Below are 20,399 nucleotides of genomic sequence, written 5' to 3' on the forward strand. Positions count from 1 at the left end.
ACCCAGCGTGGCTTCTTTTAGACCTGTCCACACGTTGGGAAGAAGTGGAATGCCAGCACTGCTTATGTGAGGCATTGTCATGGTGACCATATAATTTCTCCAAAATGGATACTTTTGAGAGTGAAGGGGCTCTACTAAGAACTACTCTGGGACAATAGGAAGAAACTGGGACTGTCCCAGGCAAAGCAGGCATGTGATCACCCTTGTCATTGTGCCAAGACCTACCCAGCCTAAGCCCTTTGAGGAGGTAATCTTCACAATGCCAGAGAGAGAGTAGACCCATTCATGCAACCTGGGTGTCTCAGTTACAAGAAACAAGTCCATGCCTAGAATTAGTGGGCTAGGTAAGGAACTCTGTTACTGCAAGATTTCCCTAAGTTAAAACCTCAAGTAAAGTAAGCTTGAATTCATACTCTTAATTTACCCAGTTTTGAACACTACTTTTATTGCTATCAGCCAGTGGTTTTCACCATGTGGTCTAAGATTCCTTGGGGTCCCCAGAGATCCTTTCAAGGGGTCTGTGAGGTCAAACTATTTTCATCATAATATTAAGACGTTCTTTGCCTTTCTTATTCTTATTTTCTCATGAGTGTACAGTGGAGTTTTCTATAGGACATGTGAAGAATGATACTGTAACACCTTGAATGAAGAACCAAATGTCAGAGTCCAGCTGTCATCTGTTAAGCCAGACAGTAAAGAGATTTACAAGAGTGTAAAACAATGCTACTCTTCTCACTAAGGTTTTTTGTTTTAGAAAATATAGTTATTTTTCATAAAAATATCTTATTTATGTTAAGACGTTATGGGTTTATTAGTGTTACTTTTTTTTTTTTTTTTTTTGAGGAAGATTAGCCCTGAGCTAACATCTGCTGCAAATCCTCCTCTTTTTACTGAGGAAGACTGGCCCTGAGCTAACATCCATGTCCATCTTCCTCTACTTTATATGTGGGATGCCTACCACAGCATGGCTTGCCAAGTGGTGCCACGTCTGCACCCAAGATCCGAACCCCCGGCTGCTGAAGCAGAACGTGCGCACTTAACCACCACGCTACCGGGCCGGCCCCTATTAGTGTTACTTTTAAATGAATTAACAAATAAATGCTTTAAAAATTCATCAGTTTTAATTCTTAATATGGTAAACCTATCCCTCATAAATAAAACCTCTGTGAGTCCTCAATAATTTTTAAGAGTATAAATGGGTCCCAAGACCAAAAAGTTTGAGAACTGCCGCTCCAGACCTTTCTCTCTCTCCCTGGAAGGAACATGCAGGTAAGGTGAGCTGATAAATTCCCTGATGAGAGAGCCCAGCTTTATTCATTATTGCATCTACTACAACACCTAGCAAAATGCCTTGTCTTCAGGTAGTGCTCTGTAGAAACATGGGTAGACAAAGCTCCTTGAACTCTGCAGAGTTGCCATGTTCTTTCCTGTTTGGGTGTTGCATTAACACTAGTGTTGGATTTGTTTCAAGTCTTCATCTTTCGATATTTAATGTGTTGTAATACTCTTTGTTAACTAATCTTATTTTGATGTAGCAATGATAACGATGTCATTTTTCCTTCAAAAGATTTATGGAATAGATCAAATTCTCACATGAAACAAGTATGTTAGATAAGAAATCATAAAGAATAATAGAAGAGAGACTTGTTGCCTTCTTTTTTTTTAAACCAGGCTAAATTCTTGTTTATCTTTGACCTCAGGTGTCACTTTCTTCAGGTAGCCTTCCTGGACCTTCCCAGGCTGGCCTAGTCCCCCTCCTGTGTGCTTCCAAAGTGTCTGTTATCACTGGACGTACGACTCTGGGTCATTCCGTTCACATTTTGGTTTCGCCCCATTAACTCTGAGTGCCTTTATATCAGAAGTTGTGTCTTTAATCTCCTTATTCCCAGAATTGAATTGTGTTTGGTACAGGGTAAGCACTTAAAGAATATCTGTTAAGTGAAAATGTATAGAAGGAAGGCAAGTTAGCTAATTTAACTAGTTAATGAAATGTCCCATCTCCCCCCCCCGATTGATAGACAGTGTTTATTATATCTTAAAAATATCACAAATGGGTCTCAGGAATCATCCAGAATCTTGTTTCCATAGCTGTGAAACTTTTAGATCTTATTCATCTGCCTGCAGAACTGTTCCTTTTTCAAAGACATAGATGCCATCCCCAATTTTTGACATTGTGTTAACTGTCGTGGCTTGCTGAATCACAGCAGCTCACTTTAACACGGTGTTGTTCCCTCCAAGCGTTAACTCATCTTTCTGGGCTTGAGATACCCTGCAGATGGTTTGTCACCCAGAAAATTCTGGATTTCAGTGAGAGACCTATTCTTCTGAGTAACAACGTTGATGGGAAGTGAGCATACCTGGACTTTATCTTGTAATAGAAGCAGAGTAACACCCTTGGTCATGTTCTGTACCGGACTCCAGCTACTGCGAACCGCAGCCAGTCTTTTCTATTTCCCCACCATTGTCAACCCGTAGCCTCGTCTTTTTCTTTCCAAGGAGACCGAGGTCTACGTTGATGTGACTGAAGTCCCTCCGCAGGGTTCCTTTGGGGTCCATCTCGATAACTGTGCTTCCCTTCAGAGTGATGTTGACATTTCCTGGATTGTTGACAGTCTGATTGTTGAAAATGGTCTTCATTCTCAAAGTAGATGTGGCAAAGAGAGGTGAAGTTTTTATTTTTAAATGTCACGTACCGTGGTTTTCATAGCAGTGAAAAAAAATTTTTTAGTAGAACCAACTGCAATTTGAGAAAACAAGATAGATTGCTTTGTTATGAACTTACATGCAAACTGATAGACATCTACCTCCCCTCCATGCTCACGAACTCCTTTCAGAGTCAGAATCTTTTAAGCCTCTAAAGGTCACCTACTTCTGAGAATGTGATTTTTTTCTCAATATCAGAAATTAATTCCATTGGCAAAAAGGGAAAAATCATAAAATAATTTGTGTAACACAGGTTCAGTTCTGTCATAAGTAACATTTCATTCTTTCTTACAGTTTTTTAAAATTTACTTTCAGGTGAAAATATTCTTTTCTGATTTTTAAGTTTGTTCCTTGAACTAGAAATACTACTTTTTAAAATAAGCAAGTTTAAAAGGTGTTTCCAAGGCTTGAAATTAACCTGCTGCTTTGTAAATCAACATGGCAGGATAAACTGAGGCCACAGTTTATTTGGGTAGCAGCATTATCCTCATAATTTAATAATAGTGATAATTATATATGATAAGTGAAAGCCAAAATCTAAATTTATGAAACTAGCTTTTAATGACATGCATTCTGCTTGGTTTTAGGTTGAGTCTTTCTTCTGAGTGCTATTAGTTACATAAGTTTCCAAGTTTCTTTCTTTTTCTTGAGACCTAACATTTTGGATAAGTACTTACCAAACTTATATGTGAATTTTTGATCAGAAAGCAGAGAGAGAGAACGAGAGAATGTAGCACAATTCTTGTCAAATCCTCACTGAAAAGGGTTTGGTGGGTAGAGAGTAATGTGTTGTCTGAGATGGAGTCCTGAAGGCACACTGATTTTTGTGGACAGGGCACTGGCTGGATGGGAATGGGAGAGCCAGATACTTGTCCTGACTTGCTACCCTAAATATCAGTGTGATTTCAGCAGATCACCTTACTTCTCTTAGCTACTATTAGTTTCCCCATCTGTAAAATGAGGCTGGATCAGATGGTCTCTCAGGTCCTGTGCAGATCATCTAATTCTATAGTTTGTTTTGTCCTCTTTCAGAATTCATGTTCTTGAAGTCCCTAGTTGACAAATACAGTGTGGGAGGAAATGACACAGGCTTGAATAAACAAAATGGATTTTGTGCACACTTACGTGCTAATCCCTAAAGAAAAAGAAAATGCAAACGAGCCAGAGGCCAAACATGAAAATGGTGACAGTGAGGGAAACATTGAAGCAGCCAGCTAAAAGCTTCATTTCCTGGCCCGCCTGCCATGAGAAAGGCTGAGCCTGCCAAATCCTTCAGGCAATCAAGGCCAGAACTTCGGCTAGCTCTTATTTTGAGCTCTCCCCGTTCCACACACATAAACCACACAGGAAAATTGTCTCTCTCCCTTCATATTTTGCCTTTTGGCTATACCTCTATTTATGCCAAGTCCTTGCCTAATTCCCTTCCTTCCAGCTGTCACTATATTCTGCCTGTTACTTTCTGGGGCTTTAAAAAGCAGCTGCAGTCTTCAGTTGGAGGCACAGGGGTGGTGACCTTGGTGGTAGGATGTTGTTAGGGTGTGTAGACTCTGTCAGAACCAAGTCACTTTTACCTGGTTTATAGGCAGTTTGAACAGTGTTCTCACTCTCCTTCCTTGGCAAATGTCAGAACTAATGGCTTTAATTTTTTTCCCCTCCCTTCCTCTTTGGGGAGTTTTTATCCCCCCCCACCGCATTCCTCAACCTTTTTGTCTGCGAATATCCTGTGGAAGATTTGGTTTGTCTTAGGTTCTTTTGCCAGGCTGTTCATCTTCTCTTTTTTTCTTTTCGTTTTTCCTCATAAAACATATTTATCTACTGAGAGAGCTTAAGATGGATAACCCGAGACTGTGTACTCTCTCACAAGCCTAGAAATTTGACCCCTTCTCATCTCTGATAGTGCATCCTAAACCATTAGGTCTCCCAAGGCCTAGAGAACTCTTGGCCATTCGCTGTCTGTCTAGCCCCAGCTGGTAGAGAGCTCGTTTTGGTGTCCATTCCTCTGGCTTGTGATATTTTCCCACGGAGCTTGTCTGCATATATCTCATATTGGCTCTTAGTGATGGCAGCTAAGCATAGAGGCACTTGGTTCTCATCATTTTACAAAACCCAGGAAGAATCAGGAAATCTGCTTGAAGACTCTTGGCTGAATATAAGGAGAAGGCATGTATTATGAAGGTTTTAAATCATTCGGTGCACAGGCTGACTTTACTGACCCGAATATTGAAAGCAAAGCAAAACAGAAACCCTACCCAGTCACTGTCTTCTGTCCTGGAGAATTGTCTTTTGTTGATGAGTAGAGCTTTCTTATATACAATGGGTTGTTCTTCTCCACCACTCTTTCTGGAAATTCCATCGACTCTCTTGCCCTGTACCTGGCAATGCCAACCCACACTTTCTCATGAACTTGTTTGGCTATATTGTTTCTAATGCCCAGTTAACCCTTTTGTCACTCATCCTTTCCCTTAGTCCATGTTTTTGCATTGTCTATAATTCATAGAATCATAGTATGATAAAATATTAGTGCTTGAAGGACCCTGAGATGTTATCTCCCCAAACTCTTCATTTTATAGATGAGAAAAAGAAAGCCTACAAAAGGAACGTGATTAGGCCAAAGTCACATACCTGCCAGAGCCTAGGCTCACAAGTGTTTTTCCACTATACTACCCTAGGCTCCATGTGTCAGGAATTTTCCAAAGCACTAGAAGAGTAATAACTGCTTTAACAGAAAGGGGATGCATCCTACTGGAAAGGGCACAGGTTTTGGAGCCAGACAGATTTAGGTTTGAATATCTTTTTCTGCCACCTACTGGTGGGGTGAATTGGGCAAGTAACTAAAGCTTTTGGGGACTCTGTTTCTTTCTCTGTAATATGGGAATAATAACAGTAATACTTGAGGGTTATTGTGAGTATTGAATTATATAATCTGTTATATAAAGAGCCTGTTATACATATTATGTTCAATAAATTATTATAAAAATTACTGATCATAGGGAAATGTTATATACGTAAATAATAATTTAAAATAGGTATTTTATAATTGACTATTCTGAGCCTCCCATTCAATAGGATTCTCTTAAACTCAGGATTAAAGTATGAATGGAGTGAGTTTTCTGGAAATGAACTTCTGAAAGTTATTTATACCATGGCTGTGATTCATGCATTCCCCTTTTCTTTATGACTTTCATCTGTATTGAGTTGCAGTGTATCTTGTCCAAAAACTTTTTGTGCAAGTTAAACTCACCCAAAGAAGACATCTGGAGTGTCCTTGGGTTTGGCCCCTGCTTTTCATTTAGCTAAACACTAGGATATAAATCTAGAATGTAATTTATATAGAATGTTATATTCATATTTTTGAAAGTTTGAGATATTTAGTGTTATTTTGAAACTCATTGAACTGTGTGTTGAATGGCTTCTATGTAAAATTATATGTACCTGTTTGGAGTGTAGGTGGAAGTTATCTTATGTTCAACATAAAGGGGCCTAAGTTTGTCCTGTTGAAAGGAAGCAGAACTACATTGTTGAACCTCGTGGTATGGGGGAAAGGAATGAGTTAGGAAATAAAAGCTAAGATTGAATTAGCAAAGGCCAGAAGCAACAAAAGAAAGTTTGGAAGCTTCATAAAAGGTGATTCAGGGGGAATTTCAGTTAAGGGCCTCTCTGATTGCAGAAATGTCATTGGCTGACTGGAATGTGTTTAAGCTTGAAGTGGGTGGAAGGACCTTTAGAAACTAGACAGAAAGAATTTTGCCTCTCTAATAAAGAGAGGACTCAGAAGAAAGAGCTTTGACTTACATTTTAGACAGAAGTTAAGTGCAACTAGAAAGAGGCACTATGAGCTTAGCACATAGTGGGTCCTCCTTATGGAAACCTTCATTCCCAAGGAACTTTCAAGCTCATATAATTTGATCCGTAACTATGGTTAGGTACATAAAAGCTGTAAACACTCAGGGTTTTTTTGATCACTTTTTCAGTCAAGTTGGAAGTGAAAGAGAGTGTAGAAGTGATGGAGAATGGAATGAACGTTCCTGTGCCTTTTTGTACCTAATGTCATATATTAGATTAAGAGCCTTAGGCCAGCAGTTTCTTAAACATAAAAGCAGGCTTGATTTTGAAAGGATATTGGCCAATCAAGTATGGCCAGGAAGTAGAAGGTGCTATTTTGCTATGTTTTGGGTTTATCCAGATAGGATCAAACCAGAGGAATTTGGCAAGCATTGAGACTCACCACTTAGAACCGCACTGAAATAGTTGTGGTAGCAAAAGAATTTCTCCAGGACTCTTATTCCACTTGAGGCATAACAGCCAGAGATTCTTGGCCCTTGATGGGAGAGTGCCAAAGTTGATAAATGTTAGAACAATCAACTGAAGTCTATAAACTCAGGAGAAATAGTTCAATTAGATGATACTGGAACTATGTGTTTCCATAATTTTCATACACAAGACATACTATGAGTAAACTTATCCTGGAATTCACTGTTTAAAATTAGCTCTTCCCTAATCTCATGTCCTCCCGTTGAGGTCTGCTTTATGGAAGTTTCATAAATGAGAAGACTAAAAAGAATTTAACTTTAAGAACTTGTGTTTAGCTTCTTCTGTATTTTGCTTGAAATTCTGATGTATTAACCTTGCCATTTTTTAAAACTTTCTCCATCAACCTAAAATTTGCCTTTCTTTTAGTCATTCTCTGAGCCTTTTTACACTGTAGCAAAGTAAAGTACACCTGTCACTACACTTCATTATCATCAGTATTACTTGTCCCTTGTAATCTGACATCTATCCCTGTATTGTCCAATTGTACTTCCTTCAAGTGACTAGTCCACTGATTTACATACATTTGATTTTCATTAATATTTTTATTTAATGATGAATGAAGAAGTAGTTCTTTACATTTTAAACAATGACTATTACGGAGAGAGACTTACAACACATTAGGAAAGTGTGTAGTGGTATCTTATTGTTTTAATTTGCAATTCCCTAATGACATGTGAGGTTGAGCATCTTTTCATATACTTGTCATCTGTATATCTTCTTTGGTGAGGTGTCTGTTCAGATCTTTTACCCATTTTTTAAATTGGATTGTTTATTTTCTTATTGTTGAGTTTTAAGAATCTCTTTTATGTTTTGGATACAAGTCCTTTATCAGATATGTGTTTTGCAAAGATTTTCTCCCAGTCTATGGCTTATCTTTTTATTCTCTTAACAGTGTGTTTTGCGGAGCAGAAGTTTTTAATTTTAATGAAGTCCAACTTAACAAGTTTTTCTTTCATGGATAGTGCTTTTGGTGGTGTATGCAAAAGTCATTGCCATCCCAAGGTTTTCTTTACCTAGATTTTCTGCTAGTTATCTTCTAGAAGTTTTATAGTTTTGTGTTTTATATTTAGTTTTATCATCCCTTTTGAGCTAATTTTTTCTGAAGGGTGTAAGGTCACTGTCTAGATTAATTTTTTTTTCATGTGCATGACTGGTTGTTCCAGCACTATTTATGGAAAAGACTGTCCTTCTGCATTGAATTGACTTTGGGCCCTTGTCAAAATTCAGTTAACTGTATTTCTGTGAGTACTTCTTGGCTCTCTATTTTGTTCCATTGATCTAGTTATCTGTTCTTTCTCTGATACCACATTGTCTAGATTACTGTAGCTTTATAGTAAGTCTTGAAGTTGGGTAGTTTCAGTCCTCCAACTTTTTCTTCTTCAATATTATGTTGGTTGTTGTGGGTCTTTTGCCTTTCCATATAAACTTTAGAATCAGTGTGTCCATATCTGTATACAATAACTTGTTGGGATTTTGATTGGGATTGCATTGAATCTATAGATCCAGTTGGGAAGAACTAACATCTTGACAATATTGAGTCTTCCTATCTATGAACATGGAAATTTTCTCCATTTATTATATCTTCTTTGATTCTTTCATCAGTGTTTTGTAGTTCCTCATACAGATGTTGCACATATTTTGTTAGGTTTATACCTAAGTATTTTAATTTTTTTGGTGCTGGTGTAAATGGTGTTGTGTTTTTAACTTCAAATTTCAGTTATTCATTGCTGGTATGTAAGGAAGCATTTGACCTTGTACATTAAGCTTGTATCCTGTCTTCTTTTGGATTAAATAATTTTATGATTCTATTTTACCTCCTTTGTTGTCTTATTAGCTATAACTCTTTGTTTAGTCATTTTTGTGATTTCTTTAGGATTTATAGTATACATCTTTAATTTATCACAGTTTATCTTTAAGTGATATTATGCCACTTCACATATGATATAAGAACCTTACAGTAGCCTTACAGTAGTTGTCATACATTTTACTTACACATAAGTTATACATAAGTTACAAATCCTACAATACAGTTTTGTTTAAGCAGTTATCATTAAAACATATTTAAATAATAAGTAAAATATCTTATGTTTTTACCCAGTAGTTACTATTTCCCAGTGTTCTTCATTCCTTTGTATGATCCAGATTTCCATCTGATGTTATTTTCCCTCTGCCTGAAGGACTTACTTTATCATTTCTTATAGTGTAGGTCAGCTGCTGATGAATTAGTTCAGCTTTTTTGTATGTCTGGAGAGGTCTTTATTTTGCCTTTGTTTTTGAAAGATAGTTTTGCTGGGAATACAATTCCAGGTTGGAAGTTTTTTTCTTTTAGTTTTTTAAAGTTGTTACTCCACTGTATTTTCACCTTCATTGTTTACAAGTCGAAACTGTCCTCATCCTTATCTTTGTTTCTCTTTATATGTCTTTTTTTTCTTGTTCCTTTTGAGTTTTTCTTTTTTCTTGGTTTTGAGCAATTTAATTATGATGTACCTTTGTGTAATTTTCTTTATGTTTTTTATGCTTGGGGTTTGTGGAGCTTTTTTGATATGTGGGTTGGTAATTTTCCTCAAGTTTAGGAAAACCTTGGCCACTATTTTTTCAATGTTTTTTCTTCTCTCTTGACCTGCTCTTCCTGGGGCCTCTTATTACACATATATTAAGCCACCTGAAGTTGTCCCACAGCTCCCTGATGCTCTTTTTATTTTTGTTGATTTTTTTTCTCTCTGTTTCATTTTGGATAGTTTCCATTGCTATATCTTCAAGCTTACTAATTGTTGTTGTCTATGATTTGTTGTTACTAGTGTCTGTTGTTATGTCTTCAAGTTCTGCAATGCGTAATCTACCATTAATCTCATCCAGTGTATTTGTCATCTCATACATCATAGATTTTATCTCTAGAAGCTTGATTTTGGGTCTTTGTAGTATCTTAACTTCTCAAACATATGGACTATAGTTATAATAAATTTTAATGTCCTTGTTTGCTCATTCTAGCATGTGTTTCAGTTCTGAGTCCATTTCAATGGTTGATTTTTCTCCACATTATGAATCGTACTTTTCTGCTTCTTTGCATGTCTGATTATCTTTCATTGGGTGCCAGTTTTGTGAGTTAGTGGGTGCTGTATATTTTTGTATTCCTGTAAACCTTGAGGTTTGTTTTGGGATGAAGTTAAATTAGTTGGAAACAGTTTGATCCTTTCGGGTCTTGCTTTTAAGATTTATTTCAGCAGGACCAGAACCATTTAGTTTAAAGCTGATTATTCTCCATTATCAAGACAAGAGCCTTCTGAGTACTCTACCCAGTGCTCCATGAATTATGAAGTTTTCCAGTCTGGTTGGTGGGAATAGACATTATTTTTGGCCCTTTGTGAGTGCCAGGCACACTTCCCTCTACTCCTCTCAGATCATTCCTTTCTCTACTCTCAACTAGTTTCCTCACATGCATGCACTAACACTACTCTGCTGAATATTTGAGGGGGACTCTCCATAGACCTCTCTTGTGAACTCTAGCTATCTGGTTCTTCGCAGATCCTCAGCTCCATCTCCTCAACTCAGGGAGTCTGCCAGACTCCATGTGGGTTTCCTCTCCATGCACCATAGCCTGAAAATTTGGATAGATTACCCAGTAAGTTGGGCCAATCACAGAGCTCTCCTTGTTTGTTTCCCATCTCTAATGGATCACTGGCCTTCATTGCCTGATGTTCAGTGTCTTGAAAAAGAAGCTGTATGTTTTGTCTTAAAATTTTGGGGGGTCATTTTAGGTGGTAGGGTAAATCTGGTCCCTGCTTCTCTGTCTTGGTCAGAAGCAAAAGAGCTTCTTTTAAGTTTTCAATGGTGGTTATAGAAATGGCCAGTAGCAAAACAGGGGAGTCTTTAACTGAAAGACCCATGTTTCATCATAAATTGAGAGTTTGGAAAGAGAATCAATCTCAGAATTACCATTATCTATTCTTCCTCCCACTCCCATCCTTCACAAACATTTGCCTAACAAAATTCCTTGTATAGATTGTCAATCACATCAATGGGTAGCTTATTGAATTTGAGGGGGGAAGATATATACAAGCCCCTAGAATTATAAGTTTCATAGGACATATTATATAAAAAGGAACTGATGCAAAGGGAACTGCATTGGTATCATGGTACGGTATTATTTTAATTTCCTTATACTGGTAAATAGCTGTGGGATTTTTGTTTTTATTTGTTTTACTTTATTATTTGTGCTTCACTGGGAAGCCAGTTGATTTTTGGTAAGAAAAGAAGCAGGAAAAAATACCAAAAGGCTAAAAGAAATCTGACTTATCTTCTTCCTGTTCTTACAACCCCTATAATGTCAGCCAAGTCAATAAATGTTTGCAAAAATCCAACTAGAATATGATAAGGTAGTTGCAGCAACTGCTTTCTCCTTTTAAAGATAGTTTGAAAGGTAGAAAAATTCATGGCAGTGATTAGAATGCAATTGAGAATCTAGGGTGCAGTTTGCAAGTGTGAGTTTCAGATTGGCTAGGCCCTCCCAGCAGAAAGAGACCCTTCTAAGTTTGACTAGTAACACACAAAGACTTGGAGTTCATCTGCCCAGTTTATGTGGCTAATTAGCACTTAGAGTTTCTTCAATAGGGCTAGTTAAGTAAGAACTAGATAATATCTTGGAAGATCCTTTTTTTTTTTTTTTTTGTCTTCTTAGAAGAGGGGCTTGGACTGTTGAATTGGAATGGAACAATTAAACAGACTTTAAAATGAAGCCCTGACATGCTGGCTGCTTGCCTGCTGTGTTGGGGCAGCTCTGGTTCCAGGGAGAGAGAATGCTTTTTTTGTTTATTTGTTTATTTCCAGGCAATTTCTTGCGTCATCACAGATTTTTGTGAGCCAAGTGTTTGAGGTTGGTGATGTTGAGAGAGCCCTTGGAGAATGGAAAGAGTTCATCTCCACAGAGAAAGTCTTTTATATTCCACGTTTTAAAATTTGAGAATATTTTCTATTACATTGTTATTCCTAGTTTTTTTATGCCTCTTTGTGGGGGAAGACTGGTCTCCCCTTTATCTAGTTATCAGTTGTTAGGTGGATCCCTTTTCTAAGTCAAGAAAGCACTTTAGAGAGACTGTTTCTCTTGGCATTTGTGAAACTCACGACAGCGTTTCTTGCTCAGTTTGGGTCTTAGTTTGGCATGTTGTGTGTGCAGTTTATTCAGAAGGCTTAGGTTTTCTTTTTTATTATAAGCTCTATGTTTATTCATATTTAATTTCACTATAATGGGGTCATTGCATAATGAGTGATATTTACTCATGAAGTATTTAGGAAAATATAAAATATGTTCGAACTACAATGAATTATGATGATTTCCATTTGTTTACAAATTTTCTTTTATTAATAATAAACCCAAGGCTATTCTTGACAGTTTGAAAACAGAAATTTTGATACTTTGTTTTTCTGGGAAGGTTTTGAATGTTTTTACGCAAAGGTCTGTATAAACTCCTCTTCTGAATTGAGCTGTCAGTTTGGTTCCATAGCATCTCTGATTTGAAGAGGGTTTTGCAGTTTATAAAAGACTTACTTTGGGTAGTGGAGGTGGTGGTGCTGGGAAGGTGGGGATCCAGGGGGAAGAGTTAGGTATGTAAATATTTATCTAGCATCTATTATGTGCCAGGTACTTTGCCAGATAGCTATATGTTATCCTTTTAAAAACTGTCTCAGAAAATGGCCTGACTTATTAGGCAGGATTTGGAGAAGAACTAGAAAATCTTCTTATTTTTTTAACCTATACCTATAAAAGAGCACTATTAAAAGCTCATTTGGTATGAGTGCTTCTTTTTTTCTGCCTCAAATTTAAACTTTTCCTATAAGCTAATCAATAGAGAGATGGTTAACGTTTTTAAGCATGTTATATGAAAGGGATGGCATTATGAAAAATGAGAACACTACATAGAAGTAATAGAATAAAAGTTCTGGAATTAAGTAGTCTAAGAATTTTAGAACTAAAAATAATCTTAGGAATCGCTTGGACCATGTATTTCACCTGTTAGATGAGAAAACTGCTGTCCTCAAGCATATCAGCCTTGCCCAACTGAGCTGGTTAGTGCAGATATAAGATGCGAATCTAGGTTGCTTAACTGCCAGTTCACTATCCTTTCTACTGTATCCTAGTTCTGTTTTCTGCTTTATTTTAGAAGCAGCAATCCAAATGAGCTCTACATCCTGAATCAAAACAATAACAGCAATAACAAACTATTTTGTTTAAAAATATAATTTAAACTTATTTGTTGGTTGGTTTGTTTGTTTATTTATATTTAGTTTGTCAAAAAGCCTTAGGGAACTAGGTGTTGGGTAGATCATAGCCTCTAATACTATGTTCAAAGTTGGGGAGAAATAACTGGAGAAGAATCCCATTCCTATATAAACTCTTAAACTGTCCATTTGTATGTTTAGGTAGTTGCGATCTCTCCTATAATGATCCCGGAAGATGTTGCTCAGGCCTCAGCCGGCTATTCTTCAGACCATGGAAAGAGAAAGAGCCTTTGCGCTGATGTATCCCGTGAAATGAATAATAGGCAACATTTAGAGAAACCTAGCTCATGCAGACTGTTCTCACCACACCCTTCCCACGGCCTTTTTTTTTCCCCTCCTCCACCCTATCCAAACCTGTATTGACTAAATGCAATGAACAGGAACCATTGTACGAATCGGAAGGAAAATGTCTTAGATATATAAAGTTATAATGACTTGGTAAGTGCTATAAAAATACTCTGTAGCTGAGTTGGAAGTTGCATCATCCATGCCTGTGGCGCTATGGACTGGGCCCAAAAGGTATAATTCTCCAGTGTAAGACTGAAGTAAGTTTTGCATCTGCTAAGTAAATATTTTAGATTTCAAACCTGTGAAATGGCAAGCTGCAGTTCTTCAATCCCAGTGAACCCCAGGTGCAGTTAATTTCTGTCCTTCTCACTGTCTTCTCTAGGTAGGCTGAACAACCGAGTGAAGATTGTGTTCTTGTAGGAATCTACAAGGTGAGCTTAAAAGTCAGTCAGTGTTTGAATGCCTACATTTTACATAGCACTGCTCTTTTAAATGTACAAACTCCAGAGTGTTATAAGTCCATTTCATTTAGAGAAAACAATAACTTTTATCCATATATGTTGTCATAAAGATAGAAGTGGCATATCATAATGACAGAACATGGGGAGTCAAAAAATATGGATTTATTTTTGCCCCTACTGTTGATTCTTCATTTGATCTAGCTTGAATCATTTCCTTTTTCTTTTATTTCTGTATCTGCTACAGATGAATGACAATAGTTTCATTTGCCTCACAGAAGTACTGAGAGAATGAAGGATAAATTCTCCCAAAGCACTTTGAGGTGCTTAAGAGAAAGACTTATTTAAACAAAAGTTGATTCCATTTTCTATTTTGTTGTTTCTTATGTTCAAATACCACAGTAAGTGTTACAAGAGGCTTGAAGGTTTTGGTTATTTTTCATAACTTCATTCGTAGGTAAGGAGGTAAGTATAATTGCCTGCATTTTACAAACAAGGAAATTAAAGCCCCAAAAGATTTGTTTATTTTTTGGCTTAATATGAATAGCCCTTGGGCCAGCCCCAGGGGCCAGGTAGTTAAGTTCAGTGCACTCTACTTTGGCAGCCTGGGTTTGGTTGCCAGGTGCAGACCTATACCACTTGTCTGTCGGTGGCCTTGCTGTGGTGGCCACTCACATACAGAAAGGAAGGTTGGTGGCAGATGTTAGCTCAGGGAAAATCTTCCTTAGCAAAATAAATAAATAAATAAATAAATAGCCCTTTATTCAAATTGGGGGAAATTTCTAGGAGTACAGATGCAATAACATTGGCCGTGAGTTGGTAATTATTGACACTGTTAATGGGTATATGGGGGATTATTATACTATCCTGTATATCTTGTCTATGTTTGAAATTTTGAGTAATAATAAGTTAAAAAATAATGTTGATTTTAAAAAAAGAATAGCCCTTGTTTTTATTTACAAAGTCTTTTTCAAAAGCTATTGGGGGGGGGGGGGCTGGCCCCGTGGCCGAGTGGTTAAGTTCGCGCGCTCCGCTGCAGGCGGCCCAGTGTTTTGTTGGTTCGAATCCTGGGCGCGGACATGGCACTGCTCATCAGACCACGCTGAGGCAGTGTCCCACATGCCACAACTGGAAGAACCCACAACGAAGAATATACAACTATGTACCAGGGGGCTTTGGGGAGAAAAAGGAAATAATAAAATCTTTAAAAAAAAAAAAAAAGCTATTGGGGGGATCTGCTCGGTGGTGTAGTGGTTAAGTTCACATGCTCTGCTTCAGTGGCCCAGGGTTTGCGGGTTCAGATCCTGGGTGTGGACCTACACACTGCCCATTAAGCCATACTGTGGCAGTGTCCTACGTACAATGTAGAGGAAGGTTGGCACAGATGTTATAGCTCAGTGACAATCTTCCTTAAGCAAAAAGAGGAGGATTGGCAACAGATGTTAGCTCAGGGCCAGTCTTCCTCACTGAAGAAAAAAGAAAAAAGCTACTGAGTCCCTTTATCTCTCAGGCACAGAGAATTCTTTATTTCTTAGGATTCTGCAAAAAATTCTAAAAAAAATTTTATATGCATGGACCTGAGCACAGATGTTTTAGTTTTTCATATTCCGTTTTTATATTCTAATGCCAAAAACCCTTGCTACTTTGAGCACTTTTAACTTAATATGCTATTTTTAAAGAGTTAATGGATTACCTTTTTTTTCTTACTCTTATTCCAGATGCTTGTCACCTTCTCTTCGTCATTGTCAATTTTAGATTTTCATTTTCCTGTTTCTGGAAATTGTTGGGAATTATAAGCAGTCACTTATTAACTCGATTACTTTATGCTTCAGTGGACTTGTCAGTGGGTGGCCGTGTGAATTATTTCAGCTTTTGGAGACAGATCAACCCTGCTACCCTATACCCACAACAGAAAGCTGCCGACCTCCTCATTGTAGGATCTTATAATTGAATGGCATTTGAAACATGTGAGAGCACTCGTATTAAGCAAACAAAAAATCACCCTCAATGTGGTTATTTTCACTGGTAGATTTGAATGGTTAAAACTTGTCATTTCATAAGTTCTTAGATAACACAAAGGCCGAACCAGAAATACAGCATATTTGGTGTTCATTTGTTTTTAGGCATCAAAGGAAATCAAATTTAGAATGTAATCATAGAAATTTAGAGTTAAGAAAGATCTCAGTAATCATCTGGTATAGCCCTTTCAGTTTATGTATGAAAAAACTAACGATCAAAAAGGCCAAATAATTTGCTCCTTACACACCTTAGTACTGGAGAGCTGGAACTTGAGCTTGAGTTCCTTAACTTTCAATTCAGAGTGCTGAGCCAGGCTGCCTCTCATGTGCATTTGGGTCCTTGATGTCGTTTGTGAACACTAGATTCATCTCTGCTTATTACAGCTTAGAACTTTTATTCTATTTTGCAATGCCATGCCTAGCCATATTGGAGCCTGAGGCGAAACGCGAAACCAGTGATACTGATTTTGTCTTTATTTAAAATTACATTTTCTTCATAAAGAATTTTTGGCAATAATTTTGATTTTTAAAATATTGTATTAAAACATTACTTATCTTGATTACTGAGGTTTTGGCAGGCTTTAAAATTGTGCATCTGAGGCAGGTGCCTCACTCGATTTACCTGAGCCCCAGCCCTGCTATTTTGATTTAGCTCACTAACTCTATAAATCCCTTCTTTCAGCCTTTTGGCAATAAAATAAAATCACGTTATGGAACCTTTATACTCAAAGCAAACCCTTACTGTTGGCCACCTAAAAATGATGGTAACAAAGAAAACAAACTCAAATTTGCGTGTGCTATTCATTGACCTGATTGTAGGTAACTTGGAAGCACAGAAATTTTTGGCTCCGTGAATTTAAGCTCTCTTAGAGTGTCTAACAGTTTATTGAAAAGAGCACAAGCTAAGTCATGGGTTCTTTTGTCTGCTTTTTCACTGTATTGTGTTTTGAGCTCTTATGTAGGTGTTTGTTTTGATTTCTATAAATTGGGAATCAGGGGAAGGCAGCTCTTTATAGGCCTGTTGGGTTCATTATTTTACTTGGTCTTCTCCACAGCTGTTAATAGATAATTTATTGGACAGGACTCTTGATTCCAAGTGATAAAACCCAACTCACACTGACTTAAGTTAAAATGAAAGGAAATTCATTAGCGAACATAACTGAAAAATCTAAGAGGTAGATGTGGCTTCAGGTATTAGACATCATTTCATCAGGGCTTGTTTTCTCTACGTCTCTTGAATCTGTTTTTCACTAGGTTGGCTTTTCCCACTCATAAGCTTCAGGCTTATATGATACTAGCTTAGCAACTTTAACAGAACGGGAATGAATCTTTCCTGTTTGCTCCAGCAAAAGCCTCAGAATTGTGTATAATTGGCCCAGCCTGGGTCACATGCCCATTCCTGAACCATTAAGGCCTGAGGGATGCACTTATTTCCTTGGTTAAGTCTGGTTCACATGCTCAACCCTGGAACAGAGGCTAGACTGAGAGTGGAAGAGCTGTTTCCCCTAAAGTAAGAGAGCACTTCTTAACCCCTTCCCCACAAAAGAGATGATGGACGGCAAAGACAGATGTCTACCAGGATGTTATTATTCACATTTTGTTAATGAGAAAGTCTAGGCTTAATTAAGTTAATGTTCACTAAGCTACTCAGCTAACAAGTGATTGAGTCCTAATTTTGACCCAAATCTACCTAACTCTAAAGCCCATCCTCTTTTTCTCCACCCTTTGTTGTGTCCCTGGAATACCATGCTCCTTCTCTAAATGAAACTGTGATGCTTGCCATCCCTTTATAGCAGTGGTTTTCAGGTGGGAGTGATCTTGCCTCCAGAGGAAATTTGGCCAAGTCTGGAGACATTTTTGGTTATCAGAACTGTGGAGGGAGGTTGGAGAGGTGCTACTGGGTAGAAACCAGAGATGCTGCTAAACATCTTACAGTGCACAGAATCCTCACAACAAAGAATTACCCAGCCTGAAATGTTGACAGTGCTAAAGTTAAGAAGCCCTATTTTGTAGGTTCCATTTCCAGCTATGACTATTAACATAAATTTTGAAAGAAAGATGTAATACAAAGCAAGATTGAAATAATTCAAACATCTAGGTACAATTAAGTAACCTCTCAATTCAGGGAAACTGTTTTATTTTCATAGCAGCCAATTTTAGAATACTGAATTCTCTTGCTTAGTGGGTAAGTTGAAATAGCACATATGTTCCTTTTTTTTAAAAAAAAAAATTGTCTTAGGTAGGCTTTAGCTAACTTTCCAGGCATAATTTTTTCATTCCAAAACCATAGAAATTTTCCTCAAAATGTAAATCTAGGGATATTTTAAATTAAATACTGAATTCTTTTAAAACAAATATATGTTTATCTTGGAAGCCTTTTAAAAATTTCGAGAGGAAGATTCTATACCAGGCAAAATAATTATTTTTAAAACTCTCAGCCAAGGCATTTTTTAAAGTTCTTATAATAATAAGAGATTTAATGTACTAGAAAATGTACAGAAATTTTCTTTTTATAAGCCAGTGCTTTGTGAAAGAAAAACGAAGGCAGAAGAGTGTATTTAATGTATTATATTGGTGGTGATTATGGGGTTTGACACTTCAGAGAAATGTACGTTCTTGTTTGATGGTATGAAATTAGTTTGAACTGTCTCCCTCTTTGAGACTGCAAGTGGTTTCTGAATTGTGCAAATCTGAATAATCCTAGGAAAGCTGTGCTCCTGTAGTCAAACCACAACTAGTATTCTAGCAGAATGATTGAATGATCAGAGGGATACTACAGATGGCATTCATATAAGCAAATTTATTATTGGAGTTGGAAGATTTGGGACTTAATATTTTCTAATTTTGCCAGTTTTACACTAATAATTTTTTAGTATTGTGGTCCAGATGCCTCATGACTGCACGCATGGAATTACAAATCCATTCCTCTCTCTGGTTCTCTTCAACCTCATTGGACCCAAACCAGATCAACATTTTCTCTGATTTCAACCAAATAATTCTACTTGCCTTGATATATCTGACGTGGAAGACCCTCCGCCTGTCTCTCTTAGTCACTTGATGTTCCTCCGGCTCATGCCTGTCATCCCCGCTGACTTGGCTTCAAGTCTTCACCTGACCATACTACCCACTCCAGGAAATACTTGTTGCTTTTTCTATTTCTTCTGCTTTTCTCTGGCCTCTCTTCACTCCTTTGTATTGTATTTCCTCCTCACGTATTATTCCAACCTTATTTACTTATCAACCTTATCACATTGTTTCCCAAGCCTTATTTACTGGCTCCATATTCTTAGACGTCTCTGTTTCTTAGTACAGGTCGTCATCTACTAAGGCGTCTGATGTCTGTCCACCCAGCATATTTTAGTAAGGTATGTTTGTACAGTAGACCATCTATTCATTGTTAAGAGAATCCAATTTGTAGTCTCCTTGGAAATAGGGAGCAGCTGCTGAGCTTCAAACCACCCAAGGTCTTAATCACTAGAATGCAACTTCTTTTGTCACATTGGGAGGGGCAATGATATTTGTCTACAAAAAATTGTTGGGAAAATACCTTGACAAATGGTGCTGAGTAAAGTGGTGTAATTTATTATTAGTATAGTCCTGCTATTTTCCTTGAGAAGAAGTGTTTTGGAGATTTGGAATTTCTTATCTCTCTATTTACAAGCATTTTCCTGGTGCTGTGGGAAGTTTATTCCTCCCCACAGCTTTGTGATGTAGGTTGGTAATCCCAGTTTTATAGAGCAGAGAGATGAGAGGTCACTTGACTAAACAAGTCATTTGACTTGTTTAGAATTTCACAGCAAGCTAATTGCAGAGCCCTTGAGTTTCCTGTCTCTTAGCCTCCGTGACATAAATATAAATGATTTATTTTGCATTGCTTATTTATATGAATGCCTTAGAGCATTTCCTTTCCTTTAATAAAATTCTGGAAACCATTACTTGGTAAAGAAATTGTTAGGATAGAAAACAAATGAACTAGGCACAATGTACCTGAATTTGATCACTGCCTTTTCAACTGACTAGTAATGGGGGATGTTGGTTCCCAGGCTCTCCTTTTGAATTGTGAAAACTATACTTTTTTTATTCCTCATTGGTAATGTTCCTTGAAGTCCTTTGAGGGAAAAAAACAAAACAACTTAAAGTGCAAAGTGTTATTATTGATTAACTTAAAATGACCCCTGTTTGTTTGCAAAGCTCCCAATGCTTGCTGGGCCAGGTGATCCCATTGGTGAGCACTGTGTAGTCTGGTGGGAACCAACCATGTCTTGATAATTTCTTTTGGATTTCTAAAACTGTTTTTCTGTTGGGTTAAAGTGGGAAGACAGCTTGTGCAACTGCTTTTGGTGCTGCT

The 20,399-nt window shown here is 37.4% G+C and overlaps 1 protein-coding gene and 1 pseudogene across 24 annotated transcripts in view; one reads left to right on the forward strand and one right to left on the reverse strand.

The window, feature by feature from the left end:
- RAD51B (RAD51 paralog B) overlaps positions 1-20,399 on the forward strand; it is a 638,238-nt gene that overhangs the window by 258,139 nt on the left and 359,700 nt on the right. The window lies entirely within an intron of this gene.
- LOC123287127 (large ribosomal subunit protein uL6 pseudogene) lies at positions 1,100-19,640 on the reverse strand (annotated as a pseudogene).

This window comes from Equus asinus, chromosome 7 (genome assembly GCF_041296235.1).
Source record: "Equus asinus isolate D_3611 breed Donkey chromosome 7, EquAss-T2T_v2, whole genome shotgun sequence".
In the NCBI taxonomy this organism is placed as follows: Eukaryota; Metazoa; Chordata; class Mammalia; order Perissodactyla; family Equidae; genus Equus; species Equus asinus.